The 20,528-nt window shown below is 48.7% G+C and overlaps 1 long non-coding RNA gene across 1 annotated transcript; it reads right to left on the reverse strand.

Moving 5' to 3' along the window:
• Positions 1–1,872: 1,872 nt before the first annotated feature.
• LOC111098240 lies at positions 1,873–17,336 on the reverse strand. The gene is made up of 3 exons (XR_005367623.1): positions 15,420–17,336; positions 14,127–14,226; positions 1,873–2,348 (listed from the first exon to the last, which is right to left on the reverse strand). It is a non-coding gene; the product is annotated as an uncharacterized LOC111098240 (long non-coding RNA).
• Positions 17,337–20,528: the final 3,192 nt, after the last annotated feature.

Below are 20,528 nucleotides of genomic sequence, written 5' to 3' on the forward strand. Positions count from 1 at the left end.
TGGAGAGAAAGGCTAGGCATCCCAGCTGTTCTAACCACCCACGTGAGCTGAGCAGTCAGCAGACTGAAGCTACGTGAATAAGACCAGCAGAGGAACCACCTAGCCAACTCACAGACCTGCAAGAAATAATAGATCATTGTTTTAAGTCATTATGTTTGGGGATGGTTTGTTACACAGCAACAGATAACTTACACATCCCTTTACCCCATATGTTCACTACGTAAGTCTACCAGGGATCTCTCATGTTAGACAAACTCAGAATGGTGAGACCTAGAATTACAAATATCCTATGTGTTAATAATTATATTCTCCGAACGCTTTCACATGTAATTCAATGTCATGACAATCCAGTGAAGAAGAGAGAGAGGGGATGTGGCATATCTTCATTAAACACATGAAGAAACTGAGGCACAGGCAGATTATATGACTGTCCCAGGATTATTCAGCAAGTCAGTAGAGATATTATTATGGACCCAAATTCATAGGTTGAAATCCTAGCCACCCCCGCATGTAACTATAATTGGAGACAGGGCCTCTAAAAGAGGTAATTAAAATTAAATGAGGTCATAAGAGTGAGCCCCAATCTCATAGAACTTATAAAAAGAGGAAGAGACACCAGGGATACACACACGCACACAATAGGCCATGGAGGACATAGCGAGAAGGTGACTGTCTGCAAGTCAAGGAGGGAGGCCTCAAGAGAAATCCAGCCCTGCTGTCACTTTGATCATGGAATCCCAGGCTCCAGAAATAGGAGAAAATAAATTTATGTTGTTTAAGCAACCCAGTTTGTGGTATTTTGTTCTGGCAGCCCCAACAAACAGTGATACTCAAATTTAGGTCTTCCACTTTCTTGGTAGGAATTTTTTTATAACAATGGGATACCATTTCTTGTGTATCAGGTTGGCCAAGCCTTTTATTTTTTTATATTTTATTTTTTTTAAGATTTAATTTATTTATTCATGAGAGACACACAAGGAGAGAGAGAGACACACACAGAGACACAGGCAGAGAGAGAAGCAGGCTCCACGCAGGGAGCCCGATGTGGGACTCGATCCTGGGTCTCCTGGACCACGCCCTGGGCCAAAGGTGGCACTAAACCTCTGAGCCACCCGGGCTGCCCAGCAAAGCTTTTTATTTTTTTATTTTATTTTTTTTTTATTTTTTTATTTTATTTTTATTTATTTTTATTTTTTTTTCCCAGCAAAGCTTTTTAAAAGATAAATTTAGTTGTAGTAAGGATGTAGAGAAATGGACTTTCTCAAACACCACTGGCTGGCAGGAGTCTAAATTGGCACACCTTTCTACAAGGAAGTCTTTAATACATATTAAGGTCTTTAAAATGTAGTTACCATCATTTTTACATAATAGCTAAATATTGGAAATGGTATGTGGTAGCTTACATTTTCTAAAGGTGGAAGCACAGGAGTGCCTGGGTGGCTCAGGTGGTTAAGCATCTGCCTTTGGCTCAGGTCATGATATTGGGGTTCTGGAATCAAGCCCCATGTTGGGCTCCCTGCTCAGTGGGGAGCCTGCTTCTCCCTCTCCCTCTCCCTCTACCTCTCCCCTCCTCCCCTGGCTCGTGCTCTTGCTCTCTCTCTCTCTCTCTCTAATGAGTAAATAAAATCTTTAGCAGTGCCTGGGTGGCTCAGTCAGTTAAGCATTGGACTCTTGGTTTTGGCTCAGGTCATGATCTCAGGGTTGTGGGATCAGGCCCTGCATCAGGCTCCAGCTCAATGTAAAGTCTGCTGGAGATGCTCTCCCTGTCCCTCTGCTCCTCCTCCCTGCTCTCTCTCAAATAAATGAATAAATAAAATCTTTTAAAAATAAATAAAGATGGAGCACTGATATATCCCATCTCTCATGCTCTTTTTATTTTTATTTATTTTTATTTTTTTTTCATGCTCTTTTTACAATGTGATGTTAGCACTCCTCTACTGAAGGGCAGGGTCTACTCCCTCCCCTTGAATACAAATCTACATAGTTGCTACGACCAGTAGAATCTAGTGGAAATGAAGGTGTGTGACTTCCAAGGCTAGGTTATAAAAGGCATTGTAGCTTCCATCTAGGCTTCTTAGATAAACTCACATTGAAAAGTCAGCCTCCTTGTCAGGAGGACACACATGCAGCTCCTTACAAAGGTCCATGTAGAGAGGAACTGAAGCTGCTAGCCTTCATCCAGCACCACCTTGCCAGTTACCTGAGTGAGTAACCTTAGCAGTAGATCCTCCCATCCCAGTTGAGTCTTCAGATGACAGCAGCCCCAGCATCTGACTGCAGCCTCATGAGAGACCCCGTGTGAGAATCATCCAGCTCATTCCTTCTCAAATTCCTAATCAACAGAAAACCTAAAAAAAAATAAATTTTTATTGGTTTTTTTTTTTTTTTTTGTCACTGTGTTTTGGAGTAATTTGGCATAGAGCCATATATAATTAATACACATCCTACATGTCCATCTATAAGGGACTATTTAAATATAGTATAGTACATGCCTATAATGAAATGCTGCTGAAAAAATGAGGAAGCTCTGTATGTACTGACATGGAAAGTTCTCCAAGATGATTCATTAGGTGAAAAATGCAAAGTGCAATATAATATATAGAAAATGTTACCATTTGTGAAAAAAATTATGTATCTAGATATATGTATAGATAGGTATGTAGCATATTTATGGAAAATACATCTGTTTTTTTTTAATTTTTTAAATTTTTATTTATTTATGATAGTCACAGAGAGAGAGAGAGAGAGAAAGAGGCAGAGACACAGGCAGAGGGAGAAGCAGTCTCCACGCACCGGGAGCCCGATGTGGGATTCCATCCCGGGTCCCCAGGATCGCGCCCTGGGCCAAAGGCAGGCGCCAAACCACTGCGCTACCCAGGGATCCCCATCTGTCCCATCTGTGTTTTTTAAAAGATTTTATTTATTTATTTGAGAGTGAGCAAGAGAGAGCACAAGCGGGGGTGGTGAGAGGCAGAGGGAAAGGGAGAAGCAGGCTCCCCACTGAGCAGGGAGCCCCACACAGGACTGGATTCCAGGACTGTGGGATTATGACCTAAGCCAAAAGGAGATGCTTAGCCACCTGAGCCACCTAAGCGCCCCGAAAATACACCTGTATTTTACACTTGTGTGTGTATATATACATATACATATTATATATATAGGTGTGTGTATATATAAATATATATGTAAAATGTATATACATGCAAAATATCTCTGGGGAGAACATAAGACCTTGATAATAGTGATTGTCTTGGGTTGGAGAGGAGCTGGGTGACTTGAGAAAGGAGGCAGGGAGATGCCTTTGACATTTTGAACCTTGTGAATATATTCAAAAATAAAGTTTAAAAATTTTAAATTTTTTTTTTTTAAATTTATTTATGATAGTCATACAGAGAGAGAGAGAGAGAGGCAGAGACACAGGCAGAGGGAGAAGCAGGCTCCATGCACCGGGAGCCTGACGTGGGATTCGATCCCGGGTCTCCAGGATCACGCCCTGGGCCAAAGGCAGGCGCCAAACCGCTGCGCCACCCAGGGATCCCAGTTTAAAAATTTTAAATCATCCTTTCTCTTTGACTCAGAAATTTATTTTTTTATTTTTTTTAATTTATTTTTTTTTAAGATTTTATTTATTTATTCATGAGAGACACACACAGAGAGAGGCAGAGACACAGGCAGAGGGAAAAGCAGGCTCCATGCAGGGAGCCCGACGGGGATTCGATCCTGAGACTCCAGGTTCACACCCTGGGCTGAAGGCGGCGCTAAACCAGTGAGCCACCCGGGCTGTCTCGACTCAGAAATTTCACTTCTAGGAATTTAAATTATGGCAAAGATGTAGCTACAATGATGTTCTCACCACTTCATTTAATATTGTGAAAATGGTGGGTCACCTGGCTGGCTCAACCAGAGGAGCATGTGGCTCTTGATCTTGAGGTCATGAGTTCCAGCTCCATGTAGGGTGTTGAGGTTGCTTGAATAAATAAATAAACTTCAATGGTAAACCACCCAAGTATTCAGCAATAAGTAAGAAGTTTGCTGAAGAGCTTATGCCACTCTCATAATCTGCTACCATCAAAAACGGTGCCAGATGGGGATCCCTGGGGGGCTCAGCGGTTTAGCACCTGCCTTCCGCCCAGGGCGTGGTCCTGGAACCCCCGAATCGAGTCCCACATCGGGCTCCCTGCATGGGCCCTGCTTCTCCCTCTGCCTGTGTCTCTGCCTCTCTCTCTCTCTCTCTGTGTCTCTCATGAATAAATAAATAAAATCTTAAAAAACAAGCAACAACAACAACAACAACAAACAAAAACAAAAAAAACAAAAAACGGTGCCAGAGAGTACAACTCAGTGCCCAATGAAGGGATCATGATATACTAATTGTCAAGAAGTTATGAAATAATATGGCTTCATCTTTTTTTTTTAATCTTATCTTTAAATTTAACTATATGAAGGTAGATGGAGATGAGATCAAGACACATGAATAGGTGCAGAGAGATAAAACAAAATGTTAACAATGATTATCTCTGGGAGGTCTGAATCTTGTTAATTTTGTTTTCTCATGTTTCATCTGTGTTTTCAACAATAAACATGTGCCACATTTGTAAAAGCACAAAGGCTAAAAGTTTATATGTGTCTCTCTCTTTTTCTTTTCTTTTTTTTTAAGATTCATGGATGATTCTATAAATAGCAGCTCTGGGTAGAGAATTAGAAACTTTGTTTTTAAAGAAGACTATTCTTTTTTTTTTTTAAGACTTTATTTATTTATTTGAGAAAGAGCAAGATAGGGAGAAAGCACAGGGAGAGGGAGAAGCAGACTCCCTGCTCAGCAGGGAGCCCAATGTAGGGCTCCATCCTAGGACCCTGGGATTATGACCTGAGCCAAAGGCAGATGCTTAACTGATGAACCACTCTAGGTGCCCCTAACAAGGACAGTTCTTTTTTTTTTTTTTTTTAAGGACAGTTCTTTTTTTTTTTTTTTTTTTTTTTTTTTATAAATTTTTATTTATTTATGATAGTCACAGAGAGAGAGAGAGGCAGAGACACAGGCAGAGGGAGAAGCAGGCTCCATGCACCGGGAGCCCGACGTGGGATTTGATCCTGGGTCTCCAGGATCGCGCCCTGGGCCAAAGGCAGGCGCTAAACCGCTGCGCCACCCAGGGATCCCAAGGACAGTTCTTAAAGAGCAAAGATCACTAGACCATCACTGAGTAGAGAGAGAAGCCCACTCTGCTAAGAAGTCCTAGCATTTTGGTCACAACATTGACGTCCTCCTCGTCCACTGGCCGGTGGGAGCTATGTCCCCAGAATACCCCTGATCAACACTGGTAGGCAGGGGAGCCTCAAGAATTTCTAGAGAATGGTGGTGGTCATCATTGAGGAGGGATCTTGGGATGAGTGTCCAACTTCCATTTCCAAAGTCAACATACTGTTTTCCATCTGTAGGTTAAAAATCGAGTGTTATGGACTGAATTGTGTCTCTCCCCCCCCCCCCAAATATTTGAATTATTTGAAATATTTGAAGTTCTAACCCCTCAGTGCCTCAAAATATGACTATATTTGAAAATAGATCTCTATTTTTTTTAAACTAATGAATTTTATTTTAATTTTTATTTATGATAGTCACAGAGAGAGAGAGGCAGAGACTCAGGCAGAGGGAGAAGCAGGCTCCATGCACTGGGAGCCTGATGTGGGATTCGATCCCAGGTCTCCAGGATCACGCCCTGGGCCAAAGGCAGACGCCAAACCGCTGCACCACCCAGGGATCCCTGAAAATAGATCTCTAAAGAGGGAATTAAGGGGGTGCCTGGCTGGCTCAGTCAGTGAAGCGTGTGACTCTTGATCTTGGGGTTGTGAGTTTGAGCCCCATGTTAGGTAGAGAGATTACTTAAAATCTTAGGGGCACCTGGGTGGTCAGTGGTTGAAAGTCTTCCTTCAGCTCAGGTCATGATCCCAAGGTCTCGGGATTGAGTCCCACATCGGGCTCCCTGCATGGAGCCTGCTTCTCCCTCTGCCTGTGTCTCTGCCCCTCTCTGTGTGTCTCTCATGAATAAATAAATAAAATACTTTAAATACAATAAAATCTTAAAGGTGCTTGGGTGGCTCTGTCGGTTAAATGTCTGATTTTGGCTCAGGTCCTGATCTCAGTGTCATGAGGTCCAGCTTGGAGTCAGGCTCTGCACTCAACGAGGAGTCTGCTAGAGATTCTCTCTCTGTCTCCCTCTGCCTCTCATCTGCTCACATGCTCTAAATAAATAAACAAAAAATCTACAAAAATTAAAATAAATAAAATATTTTAAAAATAAATAAATAAGGAGGTAATTAAGGTAAAATGAGGCCATATGGGTGGGCCCCAATCCAATATGACAGGTATACTTAGAAGAAGAGGAGATGACATAGACGGACACACAGGGAGGACTGTATGAAGATCCAGGAAGAGAAGAGAGGCCTCAGAAGAAACCAGCTCTGCTAACACCTTGATCCATGACTTCTAGCCTCCGGGACAGTAAGAAAATTAATTTCTGTTGTTTAAACCACCCTGGTGGCAGTACTTTGTTATGGCGGCTCTAGCAAACTAATACACCAAGTATCCTAGATACACACTTTTACTTAAGATTGAGAAAATGCCCATTGTCCATAGTGAAGGCTATGATCACCTGCTAGTAGCTCTGAGGTATGGAGCTGGTGGTGGTTATTGGGGCACTCCTAACCACTTAGGGGCCACCACTGCGGGCTGTGCATTAGCATCGCTGGCCTTTCCAGCAGGTGGAGGCTGAGAAATAATCCTGGCATCCATCCAGCCTGAGGGCTCGGGATATGGCCTCCAGTTGCCTGCCAAGGCTGCAGCCCTGAGGCCCCTGCACAATCTTGCCAGTCCCCCCTCCAGGGACCATTTTGGGACCCTGACCGTCCTCCCAGAGGGAGCCTTCCTGGACCTGCCCACTTCCCTAACCCCAGAGAGGCTGGCTGCTAACGTTCACCCCACATCACCGTCAGATCCTGGAATACTGTTGCTGGTCTGGAGGGAACTTGCTGTCACCACATTCCAGGAACTGCCCTCTGTGGGCCTTAAAGCCCTGGGTGTTCTTAGGCCTCCTGGGTGGCTCAGTGGGGCTAAGCATCTGACTCTTGATTTCAGCTCAGCTCATGATCTCAGGGTCATGAGATACAGCCCCACGTTGGGCTCTGCACTCAAGACTCCTGTCTGCTTCTTTCCCTCTCTCTCTGATCCTTCTGCTGCTCACTTGCTCTCTCTCTCTCTCTCTAAAATAGATAAATAAATCTTAAAAAAAAAAAAAATAGTGAAGGTCTTGGGCATTCTTACTTTCAAAGGCCACGTCCCTCAAATGTATTCAAATACACCCACGTGCCACATCACCAATAATTTGCATAAACTATAGAAGCCAAGTTGCAATTGTCTAGTTAACATTTTGTAGGCATTTAATCATTTCATCTTTATAATATGCTTTCCTAATTTTGGAGCTAGTAGCAATCCCCACTGTGGCTCAAGTATTTCCGTGGATGCTTGGAAAGTTGGCTGGTCCTGGGGAGCCACAGCAATGGACACAGCTGTGGTGTGTCCTAGGGCCCTTTCCAAGAAGGTCCAGCATGCATTGGGTGTGCCTGATCCAAGAGGAGCCCCCTGAGCACCCAATGTTCGGTTGCAATGCCTTGATCCTCTTTTGAAGCTGTAGAGTTAGAGGGATGCACCATTTTCTGAACAGAGCTGGCCTCTTCCTCCTCCTAAAACTTGTTTCTTGGTGAGCTCGCACCTTCCCTTGCTTCCAGATTTCCCCCTGGACTGGAAAAGCCAAGGGCTAGGAAGTCCTCAGCCACCATAGACTCAAATCTCCCCCTATTAGAGATGGGAAAACTGGTGCCCAGAGAAAGGAGAGACTTCTTCGGGACCACCCTTGCATTTTTGTGGAATTTGAACACAGAGCTCTGCCCTAGGTTGAGACTGAGATCTTGAAGATTACTCAGGAGGAACCCTAGAAGCTGAGTGTGTCTACCTTTCTGTAACCTTTACAAATCCCTGGTTTGCTTTCATCCCAGGCCAGTGGTTTTCTCCCAGCTGTCTCTGTCTCTGTCTCTGTCTCTCTCTCTCAGCAGAGCCCCACTGGAACCTTGGGGAAGGTGGGGGTTGGGGTGCCCCAGGTGCTGAGTATCTAGGACTGCCAGATACAAAACAGGATGCCTAGCTAAATAAACAACAACAACAATTTTTTTTAGTATAAAGATATCCCAAACACTGTTGTTTATCTGAGAATCAAATTTAACTGGGCATCCTGTGTTTTTATTTACTACACCTGGCCACCCTCTGAGCCTCCGTTTTCATTTGGGTCAGGCCCTTCCGACCAGCAGCTGTGGATTTTCTTGCCACCTCAACAGCCTGTGAGTCATGCAGCAGCAGGCCTCCAGGCAAATGTTTTGGAACGAACAGCATCACAGTTTGGGGGAGTCCCCCCACTGTCCCCATAACATATGTGCTGGCAAAGAACGATACCCATGAGAGGAAAATGAGAGGGCCACAGGAGTTCCTACCACCCTGGGGACAGCCCCGGCCCTGCCGGCTCTGGGAAGGCAGCGTCAACCTCATTGCTTGCTCTTCGCCTCTCAGAGAGGCACACGTTGCTGTGAGAATCTTCGGGATACCGCAGTCAGACGTTCCCAGCCAGCTCCTCTGAGGGTCTGATGGTCTTCCTTCCCACCCTTCTGAGAACAGGTCTTCTGGGAAGATGGGCTTGTGGGCTGTGAGCTGGGCGGGTGGCTTGACTTCAGGGATCACGATTGTATCTTCATGGGGGAGGTCACTGTGAGTTATACAGGAGGAAATTAATGCAAAATGCTTGGCACACAGTGAGCGCTCACCATCAATGGTGGCTATTGTCTGAATAATGTCAGGGCTTTTTACTTTACCCCCAAGCCAGTGGGTCTTCCTCAGAAGGCTGCTCTCAGTTCTCTGGGCTCCCACGCTTTGTCCTCAGGAAGCTTTGGGCCTACTAAATGGGCACGTCCCCCTTGGACCAGAATGGGCATTGAGCTGAAGACACCTGTTGGTTCTTCATTCAGGTGACGTTTTCAGTTGCCCAGCAGAGCCCTGAGGAAGCAAGACTCAGAAGAGGTTGGCTTTGAGGCTTGAAGAAATAAGTTTCCTAGCCTGGTGTTGCTGAGGGAAGGCAGGTCACATTTTTGTGCCTGTCAGTGGGGAGTGGGGAGTTGGGCTTGGGGTTGTGTCCCTGGAGAGGAAGAAAGGAGGGGCCATGGGAAAGGGCTCGCAAAACACACGTCCTCGCTTTCCTCTTCTGGAACTTCTGACACCGGGCCCCAACAAAACATGCTTTGGTTGGAACTGAGGTGGGAAAGCCCCTGAAGTCAAAAGGTCTCCCCCTTTAACATGTGGCTCTGCCAAGGGCCTTAGGGTTGGGACACTCCGGCTTCTTAGAAAGAAACTGAAAGGCCTGAGGAGAAACTCCACCACTTCCCCTTCCTCAGTAAGAGGAACTTGGAGTTGCCCTGACAGGAAAGTCTTGGTGGGGTTTCTCGGAAGCTGCCACTGTTTCTCTACTGAGGAAAACCACAGGCCGGAGGCCAGGCCGGGGGCCAGGCTGGTGAAGAACCGGCCATTGACAAAGTCGTGCCCTTTAGCTGGGCTCTTGAGCAGAGTTGAGGAGCTGCCAGCATTTGCTCCCAGCACCACCTGCCACCTCCTCCTAGGGGTCTTCTTGCTCCCCTCCCTCTCAGCTGCCAGGTTCCCTTCCCTCTGCCTGCCCCTTCCCCAGTCTTTTAGCCAAATCACCCTTGGGTCTGTGCTCTAGATCCCCCACTACATTCACCACCTGTCAAAACTCATCCATCTAGTCCCCACTCCTCAGACTGACTCTCCAGGAAGGACACTGGGGGTACCCAGTGGGCACAGGGAGCCACATTCTGGAATAGGCCACACCCATTGTGCTATCTCCGACGGCCTAGTGAGTGAAGAAAGGGCATCTACCCGACATTGAGTTAACAGTGGCTTCTGTTTGCTTCATTCATTTCTAGATGGGACGCAGGCTTCTCTCTGGGGACTGGGGTGCCTCTCCCCCTCTCTGACCTACCAAGGGCAGCTGCTGTAGCAACAAGAAACAGTACACAGGCATCGATCACATCCTGGGCCCTGCCCCAGAAGAAGCCAAGACACCTCCAGGTCCCAGGCTTTCGTAGGAATGTGTCAGAATGATATGGCCCCAGAATGTGGCCTAGTACCCGTGCTGAAATCCTTGCGTGGCTTCCCATTGTTTGGAGGACAGAGTCCAGGCTCCGTGGCCCGTGCATCAGACCCTTTGCCAAGGGGCCCAGCTCTCCTCTGCAGCTTCTCCTCTGAGCGTTGATCTGATGAGCCTCTGCCTCCTTCACCCAGCCATCTCCCATTCACACGAGACCTAGCAGGGCAGGGATTTCCTAGGGAAGTCTTCTCTGCCCCCAGTCCAGCTCAGGTGGGCTGCAGGCTGCCCTCATGACCTCACCGGGCGCACCACTCTCAGGACCCTCATCCACGTCACCTCATGATTTCTGGTCTCTTAACCATCACCCAGGCTGTGGGATCCTGAGCGACAGCGACTGTGGGCTTGGCGTGTCTCAGCGAACATTTCGTGAGGAAATAAATGAATAAATGAGTGGATTTAGTGCTATCTGCTAGGCCGGGTGGCTGAGAGACCCACGTGCCCACAGGCCCAGACATCCACGTGTGGATGTGGATGCCCACGTGCAGTGGGAGGAGGCACGTGCACATCCGTCATGGTGTCCCTGAGATGTGTGTCTGGGTCCCCGTGTTTACATGCCAGCGTCACCGATGACGTGCCCCGGGCCAGCAGGTGGCGCTGCGTCCTTCCTCTGCGGCGTCGGTCCACCCCTGACCGGCTCTGGCTGTCGCGGCCCAGGGGCCTCAGCAGGCAAGCCCAGCAGCCTCCCTTAGGGGGCCCAGGGCGGCCTGGGTGGCGTGGGGAGCCAGTCTGGTCTTCCGCTGAGCAGCCAGGGCCCTGACACCATAGTGCCCAAACTCCAGTTCAACCCAGGTCCCTGGCACTCGGTCCACCCAGTGCCAAGCTGGACCTCACAGGAGAGCCTGAAGTCCCAGCCAATGGCAAAGCATAAAGGTTAAAACAAAAGCACGGGCTCAAAGTTCCTGCTCAGCCTCTGGCTGGCTGTGTGACCCTGAGCATGTCCCCGACCCTCTCCTAATTCATTTCTTTGCTAGGTGGGAATCATGCCAATTTGTAAAGTGACATAATCAGTGTCAAACATGGGCCACGGCGAGATTGTACCATAAGGCCACACAGTTCTCAAACTAACCCTGGGAAGCTGTTAAAACACAGATTGCTTGGGTGCTTCTTCCAGAGGCTCAGATTCAGTGGGTCTAGGGTGGGTCCCGTGAATTTCAATGGCTAATGGTCTGCTGCCATCTGGGGACCACACTTTGAGAACTGCTGGATACAGGATGCTCAGAGGCAGTCAGGGGAGACACACCAAGGATGGAAGCATCAGGCCTCTGGTGAGATGTAATGGAAGCAGAGGAGCAGCAGCAAAATCTGAGGGCTGCAGGGGCCTGAGGGAGGAGGTAGGGGGGCAGGTAACACTGACATTGGGGTGGGGGGCTCTGGACCTGGTTCTGTTCCTTCCTCCAGGTCTGAACAACCGCCCTGGAGGAGGTGAGGGGGGAAGGGGGGAAGGCTGCCGGACACCAGGTCGGCCAGCTCCACGTGGCTGCTGTCTCTTCTCCCTGGAAGGGATGGGTCGGTCGGTTGGTTCTCTGTTCCTGGCTTGGCCGCTGCTGTGCTTCCTCAGTTTCTGAGAATCCACATCTCCTTGCTCTTTTTTTAATACTGCTTTTTAAATCAAATTATCACAAAGGCGACGCACGTCCATCTTAGAGCATCAACACAATGCAGAAAAGTGTAAAGAAGAAATGTAAACAGCAATCCAAGATCCACTCAACTCAGAGATAATCACTGTCAACCGATTTCTGATTTCTTCTCCGCTTCCTCGAGTCTCATGCGCAATACGGCATCCACTTGACATTGTAGCAGACGTCTTGTCCTTTGCCATTGAAACGCTCAGGAAACATGAATTTAAGGACAGTGGAACAGTCTAAGTAGAGGTCTTGAGGCATCAAATGCTGCCTGTGTTTCAGGTCAACTTCGCCAGGGGGCATTTCTTAGAAAGGGACTTGCTGGGGTCAAAGAGCATGAAAAGTTTCATTTTTAGAACTCTATTTGTTTATTTTGAGCATGAAAAGTTTTAAGGCTCTTGACACTTATGGATAAAGTGCTTCCTAAATGATTGTGCAGGGGCGCCTGGGTGGCTCAGTGGGTTAAGGGTCTGCCTTGGGCTCAGGTCATGATCCCGGGTCCTGGGATGGAGCCGCCCAGGGCTCTCTGCTCAGCAGGGAGCCTGCTTCTCCCCCTCCTGTACCCACCCCCCCCCCCCGCCCTGCTTGTGCTCTCTCTCTCTGTCAAATAAATCAATAAAATCTTTAAAAACGAACAAACAAAAAAGGCCTCTTGTGCAGGTTGACAGTCCCACATTAGACGGGAAGATGATGGCAGCTTCGACTTACATTTCAAACGACAGAGCAGGGAAGCAGAGCCTGGGCAGAGCTGCCCTCCTGCTCTTAGAGCCAAGGTTGCTGCTGAGTCCTTGCTTTTGTACCTCACGTCCAGTCTGCCTGCAGGGGCTGTTGGGACCACTTTTACTTTTTAATTTTTTTAAGATTTATTTGTTATAGAGCGAGGACAGGTGCAGGAACGGGGGAGCAGGAACGGAGGAGGGGCAAAGGGAGAGGAAGAGAGAATATCAGGCCTACTCCCAGCTGAGTGCAGAGCCCAATGGCCCACCTCAGGATCCTGAGATCATGACCTGAGTTGAAATCAAGAGTTGGAGGATTAACCAGCTGAGCCACCCAGGCATCCCTGTTAGAACTACTTTTAGAACATTCTGAATGTGACTGTTTCTCCTTGCTCCACTGCTACCAACCTGGTCCATCTCTGCCTGGATGATCTCAGTAGCCCGTCACAGTCTCCCTGCCCACCCCTACCTCTTGCCTCATTAGAGTCTCTTTTCCACAGCAGCCAAAGAGATCTTTTTAAAACCCAGCCCAAGGGACATCTGGGTGGCTCAGTGGTTGAGTGACTGCCTTTGGCTCAGGTCGTGATCCTGGGATCCTGGGATGGAGTCCCATATCAGGCTCCCCTTGGGGAGCCTGCTTTTCCCTCTGCCTGAGTCTCTGCCTCTCTCTCTGTGTCTCTCATGAGTAAATAAGTAAAATCTGTAAAAAATAACAAAATAACAAAATAAAACCTAGCCCAGACCACGTCAATCCTCAGCTCAAAACCCCCAGTGGCTCCTGTCTCACTGGGCATAAAAGCAAAGACTTCACTATGACCTATAAAGGCCTTTTAAAGATCTATGCCCCCCTCGCTCCCACGACCTCCCTGACCTTACTTCCTATCACTCCCTCCCTTATCTACTTGGCTTCCTGATGCTTCTCAGAACACCCCCATGCACACTCCTGCCTCAGGACCTTTGCACTTGCTGTTCTCTCTGCCTGGAGTATTTTCTCAGATAACCTCAGGGTTCCTCTGCTCAAATGTCATCTCAAAAAACAACCACAAGCAAATCTGACCTATTTTCAAAAGGCCTTCCTGACCATGCAGTCTCAAATAGTGCTCTGGCCACCCTTTGTCCCCTGACCCTGTGTCATATTCCTTCAGGAGTATCCTCTCACTTGCTTATTATCTGCTTTCCTATGGGAAGGAAACTTCCACGAGGGCAGTATTCCTTGCCTATTTTGTTCACTCTACATCCCCAGCTCCTGGAGTAATGCAGGCGTGCATCACGGGTACTCAGTAAACATGCTGAATGGAGGACTCAATGAAAGCCTTCACTATGTGTGTACGTGAGTGTTTTCTCCTCTAGACTGTTTCTTGCTGCCTCTCCGTCGCCAGCTTGTGGACAGTGCCCAGCACATGGTAAGTACCTGTGTAGTGTGTATGGCACAAACGAATACGTGAGAAGAGGAAGAAATTGAAGACGGGGCGTGAGAGACCTCTGTACATGACTTGGGAGACTGGAATTCCAGATGAGCCCTTGCCACTCACCATCACTGAGGCCTTGGGCAAGTCACTTCCCCTCTTTGGACCTGGGTTTTGTCATCCGTGAAATGGGCAGGATGGTGCCCGTGCTGCCAGCATCACAGGGCTGTGGTAAGGATAAATGACAAATGCAGTCAGCAAAGCATAAGGCGGCCCTGCCCCTCCTCCGAGGGGCTGCCAACACCCACCCTCAGCACCCTCCCTTCTCTGAGCACCCGCGGACCCCTCCGTGGAGACGTGCGTGTATGAGAGCCCTGCTGGCGTTTGCACACACGGTGTATGGTATGGACCAGCCCGACCCCTCACTGTGTGCCCCCTTCTTTGCACCCACCCACCAGGCACCGTGCCTAGCAGCTGAGCCGTGCCCCCTGGACATCTGATAACTGAGCGACAAATGCTTTTGTTGAAATCTCTGGATGCGTTACTGTGAAGTGAATGAACAAGGGTGGGGATTTCAGACCTGGACAGAAGGCTGGGGTGAGGCTCTTGGGTTCTGGGGCAGGAGGGCCTGCAGGGGCCCCAGGACCCTGACCTGAGAGGAAGGGAGGGAGGGACTCATGGACAGGCCGTTTCATTCTGCGACGCGGCCTGGCCAGCTCTGGCCGCAGACATCTGCCACACCAGCCACATCTTCTGGGCTGCGGGGCGGAGGCCTGGCTACACACCTGCATTCCTCGCTCTGTCTACCCATGATCTCATCCTGGCCCTGCAGCTGCCCACGGGGCAGGAGGCTTTGCCCACTTTGCAGATGAGGAGATGGAGGCTCATGGAAACCGATGCCCTGCTGTGGGGCGGGTGGGATATGGCCATGAAGACCACTTCACTTCACACACTCCAGTCAAGCCCCATGGATCCCGTCTACACCCATGATAAATTCTGGGCAGTTGGTCGGTTGACTCTTCCTGGCTGCCCAGGGGGATCCAGCCAGGCCCAGCTGCCTTCCCTCGGCAGGCGCAGTGACCCAGACAGGGCTAGCCGACCAACAGGCCCTGCCCAGGAGGAGTGTGGGACGCAAGGACCGAAACTCCTTTTAGGAAGGAAATCTTGGAGCCGAGTTTAACAAACTAGCGTCTGGCCAAGGCCTAGGGGCGGGGGAGCCCAGGTGAGCCGACTCAGTCCTCAGGAATGGGTGGGGTCTCAAGGGGAGGCGGGCACTTCCTCCAGCCCCAGCCCAGGGTCCTGTTCAATCCTTACTGAGGAGTTTCCTGGCGACAGGCAGTGACCTGTCGGCCGCCCGTGTGGGAAGCAGCTTGGCGTGGCCCTCACCATCTCATTAGCGGTGATTCACCTAGGACTCACCTGGCTGTCAGGGACCTGTCCCACTGCCCGCCAGAACCAGCTCGGCCAGCGTCCTCGCAAGGGCAGAGACCTTGTTCCTTCCGGCCGCTGTCCTCCATGGCACCTGGGGCAGAGCCTGCCTGTCACACAGAGCTCAGAATTTACTCATTCAACCGTCAGACATTAATTGAGCACCTACTGTATGCCAGACAGGGTGCTGGGTGCTGGGGATATGGAGTGAACCAGACAGACCCAAATCCTTGACCCTCCTGGAATCCACAGTCTTGTGGGGAAAGACAGACAGTAAACAAATAAATAAGTGAATCACACAAGCTCTTGAAGATGGTGAGTTCTAGGGAGAAGAAGAAGCAAGGAAGAGTGTGAAATAGAGGTTGCAGTTTTACATAAGGGGTCCTGGGGGACTTCTCTGAGAAGGTGATGATATTCTAGCAAAATCAGATGAAGGTGAAGATAAGAAAGGTATACCAGAACAGCAAGTGCAAAGGACCTGTGGTAGGAATGTGGGGGTGGGGGGCCTACTGAAAGAACAGCAGAGAGACCAGTGTTGCTGAAGCAGTTGGCCAAGGGGAGAGCAGTGGAAGATGAGGTCAGAGGGAAGCACTGGTTTAGACTGTGCAGGGTTTTGTAGGCCTTTATAAGAACTTCAGCTTTTACTCAACTGAATGCTGTAAAAATGCTCCAACCCCCCACCCTCACCCCCCTGCCAGTCGAACCCAAGACCAACTCCCCAGGCTTCTCCTGCCTGGCTCAGAACTCTGAGCTCAGAGAGCTAAGTGAAAGGTCAGAAGTATTTTCACTGGGAAAGGTCTAGAAGGATGAGTTTGCTGAGCTGAGGGTTGCTGCCTGTGGAGGATGTGTGAAGAGGGAGATGTCTGTTTGGGAAATAAATAGGCATTTATCCCTGCAGAGGGATATTGTGGGGAAAGGAAGAAAAGGGAGTAGAGGCCAAAAAAGAAAGGGGAGGCCAGCCTTGCCCAGCTGTCCACCTCAAAAACCTGTCTTTCTAGATTAATCTGGAACATAGCCCATCTGACACTCTGCTACAACCTCTCTCTCACCTCTGGGCCTTTGCACATGCTGTTCTCTCTCCCTGGGAATCCTTGCCATCCTTTGCCTGGTGAACTCCCACTCATCCTCCACCAACTGGTCCCTGAGACCCAGAGTAGATGTGCCTCCCATGGGCCCAGCACATTTTCACACTGGGTCATATCTGACCACTGAGAGATCTTGCTTCTCCAAGGCCGTGGACCATACTGGGGTTTGCTCACCTTTATATCCTCTGAGCCCAACAGAGTAGGTGATGAAACAGAAGAGTGAATGAACAAATGCAAACCAGGATCTGGATCCCTTAGACGTTTTGGAATAGAGTGACAAGAACAGATTCACATTTTTGGAAGATGACACTGACTCAGTTTGTGTTGGGGGTGGGAGGAGTTGGAGGAGGATGGCAGCTTACAGGCTACTGCAATAGTCCAAGCAGGAGCAAGAGAGAGGTGAGGAAGGACAAAGCCAGGATGCTAGCTGTGGAGAATGAGAGGAGGAGCAAGATCTAGAAGAAGTTTTTAAAGGAGACATCAGCACTGACCCGGGCAGTGATGAGGAAGGAGTAGAGGGCAGGGTCCTCTTTTTCCCCTCTCTTTTTGTGTCCTTCCCTCTATCGGCCCATGGACAGATATTACTTCCGCAGATGCAATATATCACAGGGGTTATGAACCTGACTCTGGAAATCTCATTTCCACCATATACTTGCTATGTGACATTGGAGCAAGTTGACTCAACCTCTCTGTTCCTCAGTTAACCCATCTGTAAAGCAAGGAAGGCAACTGAGAATTAGTTATTGGATTTCATTGATCCTAAGATTCCTGTTATAACATTTCTGGAATCAGGGTGAATTTTAAAATCAATGACATGCCATGGATTAATTGCCAGCATTCTTTTTTTTTTTTTTTTTTTTTTTTTTTAAGACTTTATTTTAGGGCAGCCCAGGTGGCTCAGCGGTTTAGCGCCGCCTACAGCCCAGGGCGTGATCCTGGAGGCTCGGGATCGAGTCCCCCGTCAGGCTCCCTGCATGGAGCCTGCTTCTTCCTCTGCCTGTGTCTCTGCCTCTATCTCTGTCTCTCTCTCTCTCTCGATTAAATAAATTTAAAAAAACCTTTAAAAAAAAAAAAAGACTTTTTTAAAAGTAATCTCTACATCCAGTGTGACGCCCAAACTCACAACCCAGAGACCAAGAATTACACGCTCCACCAACCAAGCCAGCCAGCTGCCCCTAATTGGCAGCATTATTTAGTAGTACATCCATAAGGGTTTATCAGAAGACTGATGAAGCCTTAGGTATGATAGAATGCAAAAAAACATGGAGAGACCAGGGCCTGGCATGTCATAAGAGCTAAATAAATGTTAGCTATTATTATTACTGCCATAATTTGCTTTCTGGAGTACTGTTTGTAGCAGTAACAAATGCTCCATCAGAGTAAAGAGAATTCACAAATAGATGTAAAGATGAAAATTTTTTAGTAATTTCCCCCAGAAAAACACCCAAAGTCTGATACTTCCTCTGAAAGATCCCATAGAATTCTGCCAAAGTTCCAGAGAAAACTTTAGAAATTCCTCCTTTACAATGGGGACCAGTACTCCTGGCTCCCTGACCGGCAGGGGGAACCAGGGCATGTCCCCAGATGACTTCGGGGATGTTCCCTGTGTCCTTGTGAATTTTCCTGAGTCACCATTACTCACTGCCCACAATCAGGGCTCTACTACCTTCCAACCAGGAGACCGATGCCTTGGGATCAGGGGCCTCAAACAAAAGTGTGATTATAGACTGTTCGGCACGGGCCGTGAACCGTCTGCAGCTCGGGACAGCAGGGTGACCCTCACCGGTGTCTTATTTTTGGCTTCTCGGGTTGCGTTCCTGCCTACTGACTTGGCAAATCCTGGGTGACTCGCCTTGTTTTCTCTCCTCACTTAAATACATGTCTGGAAAAAGCCTCCACCCCCACAGACACTGCTGTGTGTGGAAACGGTGACAGGCCTGGTGGAGGAGGAGAAACCAGGCTGGCTGATTCCTGGAGCCTCCCTCTCAACGAGGGGGAGAAGGGTTGGCCTGGCTGCTGGGGTTAGTGACACTCCCAGGCCAGTCTCCGGCCCCTTTGGGCTCAGCTGGGCCTGGTGGGGCGGGGGTGGGGGGGCATCCCAGCTCCTCTTCTCTCTTCCTCTGTCTAGGTTGACAAGAGACTGTCTCGCCACTGACACCGTATCAGGCTCATGTGTCCAAATCCTCTGGTTTGCATCTGGGGTCAGGAGGCTGTCAACTTGAAAACACATGAACCTGGTGCCCCACAGGCAGGGTGCATGTGCTGGAAGCCAGGAGGTGGGTGAAAGGTGCTCTGTAGCCACGAGCTGATGAGCCAGCTCTCAGCCAGTCGGGAGGCAGGATACTCTTCCAGGGAAAACAAGGGTACCAAGCAATCAGTGGTGGGTCTCTTGGGAGGCCCTTTGGGCAAGACGACTGCCCTCTCTCCTGACCCCCAGACACTGGGCCAACAGTTTTCCAGCACCACAGCCCACTCCTGCTGCTCTCACTCTGATGGCATCTTCATTCCAGAATGCTAACTCTCCAGCAAGTTCTAGTGAACCTCTTCTCCAGCTTGGAATAGACACCAGGATGATTTTCAAAAAAGCCTCGGGATGCTCCATCACACTCCTCCCATTTATACTGGAAAGATACAACTGACAAAAAAGAATGAAGGGCTCCTCCCACGCCCAAAACTCCAACAGGAGTCCGGAAAAACAGGAGGCATCAAGAGGGGGCTGGAAGCAATGTCCCCTCTCCATCAGCTCTGCCAAGCTTTGATCAGAAACGTCTTTACTGTATGTAAAAGCTCCTTGCAAAGGCCGCTTCAAGACTGCCTTAGTGGAGAGCACTCGTCCGATCCTGCCCACTCCAGATCAGTGTTGAAATGAGCTGTTTTCTTGTCTGTCTTGTCCATTGAAGTATAACTTCCTGAAGGCAGAGTTGTGTCTAATCCGTCCTTGATCACCTGTCCCCAGCACAGCGCCAGCACACAGTAGGCATGTCATGAACATGTTGAATGAAAGCACCTGCACTGGGTACCCAGCTCTGGGTGATACCTCCCCGATGCCTATGTTAACCTGGAGAGACAGGCATTATCATTGCCACTTATCATCCCCGTTTTAAAGATGAGTAGACTGAGGCCCAGAGAAGTAAACAGTCTCATCTCTGGTCCCACAGTTAATAGCAGATCTGGGCTTTTGGCCAAAACCTGTCAAACCCCAGAACCTACACTCTTGACCACTGTCTCATACTGTGTGTTTAGAAGGTGCTTGACAAAGCCACTAGAACCCAAAGGGTGCTTGATAAATAGTAGCCATTTGATAAACAATACTGGTCTCACAACATCTCATTGAGGTTGCACTTTTGTTTCCCTTTTTAAAAAAAGTAATCCCTTGCACCCAACCCCGAGTTCAAGAGTCACACGCTCTACCTACTGAGCCGGCCAGGCACACCCCAACCCCTACATGCCGCCACTGCTTTTTAAAAAATAATCCCATTTTGAAGATAAGGAAACAGACTCAAAGAAGTTCTATAATTTGCCTGGGACCACACGTTGAGTAACTGGTGGAGCTGGTCGCGTTTGAACCCAAATCTTTTTTTTTTTTTTAAGTTTTTTGTTGTTATTGTTTTATTTTGTTTTTGCTTTTTTTTTATTTTATTTATTTATTTTTTATTTATGATAGTCACACACAGAGAGAGAGAGAGAGAGAGAGAGGCAGAGGCAGAGAGAGGGAGAGGGAGAAGCAGGCTCCATGCACCGGGAGCCCAACATGGGATTCGATCCCGGGTCTCCAGGATCGCGTCCTGGGCCAAAGGCAGGCACCAAACCGCTGCACCACCCAGGGATCCCTGAACCCAAATCTTAACTCACTTTACAAGCCATGCACTGACCACTGCGCACACCATCTCTTTTTAGGAGATACCACTGGCTCCACTCAATTGCACATCCAGCTTATGTTCTCTTTTTGCAGGCCTCGCCCCCCAATCTGGAATTTTCTCTTGTCTCTTCTGGGCAGCACCTGAGCTTTCCATCC

This window comes from Canis lupus, chromosome 12 (genome assembly GCF_011100685.1).
Source record: "Canis lupus familiaris isolate Mischka breed German Shepherd chromosome 12, alternate assembly UU_Cfam_GSD_1.0, whole genome shotgun sequence".
NCBI classification, from domain to species: Eukaryota; Metazoa; Chordata; class Mammalia; order Carnivora; family Canidae; genus Canis; species Canis lupus.